Source organism: Macaca thibetana, chromosome 2 (assembly GCF_024542745.1).
Source record: "Macaca thibetana thibetana isolate TM-01 chromosome 2, ASM2454274v1, whole genome shotgun sequence".
Taxonomy (NCBI): domain Eukaryota; kingdom Metazoa; phylum Chordata; class Mammalia; order Primates; family Cercopithecidae; genus Macaca; species Macaca thibetana.
In genome coordinates, this window is record NC_065579.1 from 160,397,599 (window position 1) to 160,404,656 (window position 7,058).

General features: G+C 41.4%; 1 pseudogene; it reads left to right on the forward strand.

Moving 5' to 3' along the window:
* The first annotated feature begins 221 nt into the window (after window positions 1-221).
* Window positions 222-586, forward strand: LOC126949016 (histone H2B type 1-O-like; annotated as a pseudogene).
* The last annotated feature ends 6,472 nt before the right edge of the window (window positions 587-7,058 follow it).

Here is a 7,058-nt window from a genome sequence, read left to right on the forward strand (position 1 = left end):
GAGATCTGCGGCTGCAGCCCCACGCCCTACTTTGCCTTTGTTTATTGAAGTCCTAATATGTGCTAGGCATTGTGCTCGGTCCCAGAGACATAATAATGAATGATGCAGATATGGTCCTAATCTCATTAAGCTTACAGTTTGGTAGTAAAGACAAACATTAGATTACTTCCCGTTTTCTCGAGTCGCTGTTAGTTCGCCTCGACCTGTAGTTCGCCCTCGACATGCCAGATCCATCAAAGTCCGCTCCTGCTCCAAGAAGGACTCCAAGAAGGGCGTGACTGAGGCGCAGAAGAAAGACGGCAAGAAGCGCAAGCGCAGCCGCAAGGAGACGCACATGTAGGTGTGCAAGGTGCTGAAGCAGGTCCACCCGGATACCGTCATCTCCTCTAAGGCCATGGGGATCATGAACTCCTTCGTCAACGACATCGAGCGCATCGCCGGCGAGGCTTCCCGCCTGGCGCATTGCAACAAGCGTTCGACCATCACCTCCAGGGAGATCCAGACAACCGTGCGCCTGCTGCTGCCCGGGGAGCTGGCCAAGCACGCCGTGTCCGAGGGCACCAAGGCTGTCACCAGAGCTAAATAAACTTGCCAAGGAGGGACTTTCTCCGGAATTTCCTGATCTGACCAAGAAAGCTTCTTACCAAAAGAAGCACACTTGCTTTCTTTTTTTTTTTTTTTTTTTTTTTTTTTTTTTTTTTTTTTTTTTTTTTTGAGACAGAGTCTCGCTCTGTCCCCCGGCTGGAGTGCAGTGGCGCGATCTCGGCTCACTGCAAGCTCCGCCTCCCGGGTTCCTGCCATTCTCCTGCCTCAGCCTCCCAAGTAGCTGGGACTACAGGCACCCGCCACCGCGCCCGGCTAATTTTTTTGTATTTTTTGTAGAGACGGGGTTTCACCGTGGTCTCGATCTCCTGACCTTGTGATCCGCCCGCCTCGGCCTCCCAAAGTGCTGGGATTACAGGCGTGAGCCACCGCGCCCGGCCCACAGTTGCTTTCTGTTACCTCATTATCTACTGCAGAAAAGAAGACTGAAGAATGCAACCACACCTGGATGGACTTTTCCACAGGATAAAGCTGGCCTCTTGGTCTCATTCAGATTCCAAAGAGAATCATTTACAAGTTAATTTCTGTCTCCCTGGTCCATTCCTTCTCCCTAATAATCATTTACTGTTCCTCAAAGAATTGTCTACATTACCTATCTCCTCTTTTGCCTCTGAGAAAGGGTGTATAATCTTCTGTAACCCACTGAGGGGTTGGGGTAATCATTCTATGGTCCCCAGCCCTGTACATTAATAAATTTGTATGCCTTTTCTCTTAAACAAAAAAAGTAAAGACAAACATTAAATAAATATGCACACGCATGAGTGTATAATTATGATTCCAAATTGGGTCAATATTAAACAAGGAGACTTTTATGAGAAAAAAATAATAGGAAACACTAACTTACTGTAGATTGAAGGGCCAGGGAAGATCACTCTGAGAAAGTAAAAGACGAATCTGAGGAAGTAAGAGAGGCCTCTAGGATAGAAATGAGTTTTCCTTGAAATGAGTCTGGGGAATAATGTTCCATGCAAAGCAAAGAGTATGTATGAAGCTTCCAAGAAGGGAAAAAAGTATGTTAGTTCAAGCTTTTAATGAAAGTCTGAAGGCTAGTGAGTTTAGAACTGTTGTCCAGTACAGTGGTCATTGGCCACATATGGTTATTTAAATCTAGATTTAATTAATTAAAATTAAAATCTGTTCCTCAGTTGCTCTAGACACATTTTAAGTACTCAGTAGTTACATATGGCTACTATATTGAACAGTGCAAATATGGAACATTTCCCTCATTGCAGAGAGTTCTGTTGGAGAGCATTAGTCCAAAGCATATGTAGAGATCTATAGTATATTTGAAATAACATTCATATGGAATTTTCATTAAATGGAAAATTATAAATGGAAGGCTTTTAAGTATCAGTATATAAACCAGGAAATAGAATAATATCAAATATATTAAAAATAAATGTTCAATCATTGGATGAAAAGCTGATGGTGTACTTAACATGGATGTATCCGGCTGTAATACCTGGACCACTGATCAATCTTAGCACAAAAAAGAGAGCCCACCATTGTATACTTACAGATGGAATAACACATCATCACCTATGAAATAGTCTTGCAAAAAAAGGTCAAACCTGAACTTGCTCAATCCTTTAGATTAGCACTATCCAACAGAAATATAATACTTACCACATGTATAATTTTAAGTTTTCTACTAGCCTCATTAAAAAAGTAAAAATGAATAGGTGAAATCAATTTTAATATATTTTTATTGAATCTAACATACTCAAAAATCATTGAAATTATGACTGAAGCATATAATCAATGTAAAAATAATTAATATTTTGCATCTTCTTCTATTAAGTTTTGGAAATTTGTTGTATTTTTACATTATCAGCACATCGCAATTGAGACTAGCTGCATTTCAAGCACTGAGTAGTCATATGGATGCTGATTCAAACTAACAGAAAAAAAATTATGAGCTGATGGAGGAAATGTGAATACCGTCAGAATATTTGGTTATAGTGAAACCTATTGTTTCTTTTCAGGTATAATAACAGTACTGTGTTTAAGTTTTTAAAGAGAGTCCTTATCTTTTAGATGCATATTGAAATATTTATGAATGAGATTATATAACATCTAGGATTTGCATCAAAATAATCCAGTGGTGTCTGTATGGGGCATGAATAAGAATGCAGACGACACAAGATTGGCTATGAGCTGATTGGTTGAAACTAAGAAAATGACACCAGCTTGCTGTTTAATGTTACTGTTGAAGAATAGAGAGGGTCTTGTTCATTGAACCCACTACAAATGAGATAATGGAATTAGGATTAGCTGTTATTACTGTCAATCACTTCTGACCCGAGGGGAGATTATAACAATGGCTAGAATGCTTCCTCTGACTGTGAAGCAGACGTCCAATTGTGGGCAATATTTCTGCCACCCTACTGCTGAGAAAAAAAAAAAGAAAAAAAGATTGTGGCTCTAAATCTACTCAGTTACATGGGAAAAAAAAAAAAAAAAGGGAAATTTCAGCTGCTCTCAGGGAAGAAAACAAATGTTTCCAACCCAGATTGAACCAGAGTATTCCTGGGGAGAAGCTAGCATGGTGGAGACAGCACTAACCCAAATATGAAACCTCCAAAGGAAAGTTAAGACTCAAGTGAGAAGACTGAGCTACTGTGATCAGTTAACCATTCCCTCATGGAATATCACTTTCTTTCTGGTACTAAACTTTGGGAGTCTGCATTTTGTTTTACCAAAGAGGGCAACGATCCTTTCTTTTGTATCACTCCCATAGACTAGTCAGTCAGCAAATTGTGAAGAACGGGATGAATGACAGAAAGATAATCAGAGAGGAAAAAGAGCACTATGGGAAGAACATGGTCAGATCTGGGAGGAATTCTCAGGCCTTTTTATTAGTGGGCTGGAATTTTCTTCCCTTGGTAAAGCAAAGCTCTATGCATCTTTTTCATTGAGAGCCAGGGTCTCACTCAGTAGCCCAGACTGGAATACAGTGGCATGATCATAGCTCACTGTAGCCTTGAATTCCTGGGTTCAAGCAATTCTCCCACCTCAGCCTCCTGAGTAGGCAGGACTACAAGCATGAGCCAACACATCCAGCTACTTTTTTTTTTTCTTTTTTTGGCAGAGGCGGTGGGTAGAGATGGGGTCTTGCTTTGTTGCTCAGACTGGTATCAAACTCCTGGCCTGAACAGATTCTCCTGCCTCAGCCTCTCAAAGCTCTGGGGTTATAGGCATTGCACCCTATGTATTGTGTTTTAAATTACCAAGTCAACTTTTTTTTTTTTAATTCCCCGTAAGTACAGTAGATTCACATTCATCAACCGGAGTATTCTTATTTTAGTTGAGAAAACAAGGTGAGAAAGACTTTCACCTTTTCATACTATAGTTCTTTGTATATTCCACTAGCAAAGTGATTATTATGCTGTTTTGTAATGAAGTATTTATTTCATCCACTATGCCGTGATTTCAAAAGCAAAAACCTTGACATTTTCACCTTTGAATCTCCATCCACATAATGTGGGGCATAGTAAAGGCAATACATATTGAATGAACAGACCATCCATTCAACAAATACTGAGCCTCCAAATTAGTTAACAGTACAAAATGGCAACTTTGAAAATCTTTTACCTCCAAATGAACACTTCAAATGTGGCTTTTTAGCTAGGATCTTGTCACTGACTTCAAAATCACATTTTTATTGGTTTTTTTTTTTGTTTTTTTTTTTTGAGATGGAGTCTTGCGCTGTCACCCAGGCTGGAGTGCAGTGGCGCAATCTCGGCTCACTGCAAGCTCTGCCTCCCGCATTCACGCCGTTCTCCTGTCTCAGCCTCCTGAGTAGCTGGGACTACAGGCGCCCGCCACCGCGCCCGGCTAATTTTTTTTGTATTTTTAGTAGAGACAGGGTTTCACCATGGTCTCGATCTCCTGACCTTGTGATCCACCTGCCTCGACCTCCCAAAGTGCTGGGATTACAGGTGTGAGCCACCACGCCTGGCCTAAAATCACATTTTTAAAAACACTCCAGTAAGTTAAGCCTGACCTCCTCAAAAGACATGGATTTTTTTTTTTAATTAAAAGAAAAATTTTTAATAGAGACAAGGTCTTGCTATGTTGCCCAGCTTGGTCTTGAACTTCTGGGTTCAAGCAATCCTCCTACCTTGGCCTCCCAAAGTGCTGGGATTACAAGCATGAGCCACCATGCTTGGCCTCAATTGATTTTTGAGACAGAGTCTTGCTCTGTCACTCAGGCTAGAATGCAATAGTGTGATCATGGCTCACTGCAGCCTCCAACCCCTGGGCTCAAGTAATCTTTCCAATTCAGCCTCCCAAGTAGCTTGGACTAGAGGTGCATGCCGCCTCACCAGGCTAATTTTTAAATTTTTTGTATAGATGTGGTTTATCTTTGTTGCCCAGGCTGGTCTCAATCTCCTGGCCTCAAGGCATCCTCCTGCCTCAGCCTTTGCTAAAGTGCTGGGATTACAGTTGTGAGTCACTGCACCCAGCTGAGATATGGATTTAAATGACTTTGTTATTTTCTAAAATTTAAAGCATATATACACTGTTATGATTATCAATACTCAACTGAATGTACTGCCCAGTCTGAGTTCCTTTCCTGAACTCTATTTCCAAATGTTGCTCCAAAAAGGTTTTTAGTAAATGCAATGTCATTAGGAAAGGTCTCTACTCTCCTGATTATCTTCTTAGATGTCAAGATCACTTTTTCCAAAACTGTGTTAATAAAATCAGGACATGGCTGAGTGCAGTGGCTCTATTACGCCTGTAATCCCAGGATTTTGGGAGGCCGAGGCGGGTGGATCACTTGAGGTCAGGAGTTCAAAACCAGCCTGGCCAACATGGCAAAACCCCATCTCTACTAAAAATACAAAAATTAGCTGGGCGTGGTGGCACGCACCTGTAGACCCAGTTACTAGGGAGGTCGAGGTGGGAGAATCACTTGAACCTGGGAGGCAGAGTTTATAGTGTGCTGAGATTGCACCACTGTACTCCAGCCTGGGCTACAGAGCAAGACTGTCTCAAAAAAATAAAATAAAATAAATAAAATCAGGACACAACTCTGTAGAAATACATTTATTTAGAGTAAGGAGGTTATATTGTTTTTATATTCATTGCAGGATCTTACCCTGGCCCCCAGGTGATGGTGAGTGAGAAGGGAAGGAGAACAGAAATAATAGCACAGGCTCTTCAAACAGATATTCCTGAAGTCAAAGTGATTTTATTTTATTTGTTTTGTTATTTTATCAGGCAGCCTCTTGAGCCAGAGTAGGCTCTGAAACTCCCTATTTTTAATATTATTATATTTATTTATTTATTGTAGAGACATGGTCTCCCCATACTGCCTGGGCTGTCTCAAACTCCTGGCTATGAGCCACTGTGCCCAGCCCAGAATTATTTAAAACAGTTATTTGACTGTTTCAGCCCTGTTTCCTCAAATATAAAATGGGAACAATGACACTTCTAAGGCATTTATAGATTTCTTGGGAACCTTAAGATGCAGAACACTCAGGGCTGGATGCCGTGGCTCACACTTGTAGTCCCAGCACTTTGGGAGGCTGAGGCGGGTGGATCACTTGAGCTCAGGAGTTCAAGATCAGCCTGGGCTACATGGCAAAACCCCATCTTGTGGTGGCACATGCCTGTAGTCCCAGCTCTTTGGAAGGTTGAGATGGGAGGATTACCTTGAGCCCAGGAGGTGGAGGTTGCAGTGAGCCAAGATCGTTCTACTGCACTCCATCATGGGCAACAGAGCAAGATCCTGTCTCAAAAAAGAAAAGAGAGAGAGAGAGGAAGGAAGGAAGGAAAGAAGGAAGGGAGGGAGGGAGGGAGGGACAGAGGGAGGGAGGAAGGAAGGGAAGGAAGGAGAACATTCAAACAGAATTAGTGTTGAGCTAATCAAGGCAGTTAGCTAAAAGGCAAATTCAACTCACTAATTTGCTCTGTAGTTCTTTCCTTAATAATGAATAGATAATGAAATGTAAACCACTAACATTTTGATTTTCTTTATCCATAGATATTGTCATGTGGTGATTTTTCACCTTCTGTCATTTCTTAGTGAAACAGCCTTTGCAAAATTATGACAGTGGGAGAATTATGACAGTGCGAGATCTGACCTAACTGACTCCATCTTGCTTCTAACCACCAAGGTGCCCCAGTTCATTCTGGGGCATAAGGCTGAACTAACTTTGGGAGAAACTTAGTTTAGAGTTTAACTTTAAAACAAAGACAACAATAGCCCTTTCCCAAAACAAACCCTCTTCTTACTTTGTGACCAGGCTGCCTTTGTAAGACTAATTAGCCACAAGATTAGAAATTATGGTTTAGGAGTCATGCAGCTAGACACCACAAGATTCTAAACCTCCCCAGTTACTCCTAGGGATAACGTCACTATTATAAAACCTAAGACTGGTGCTCAAGATATTTTTCAGACCTTGTGCTCTGATACACCAACTGGTGCCACCCAGACCAGTAAT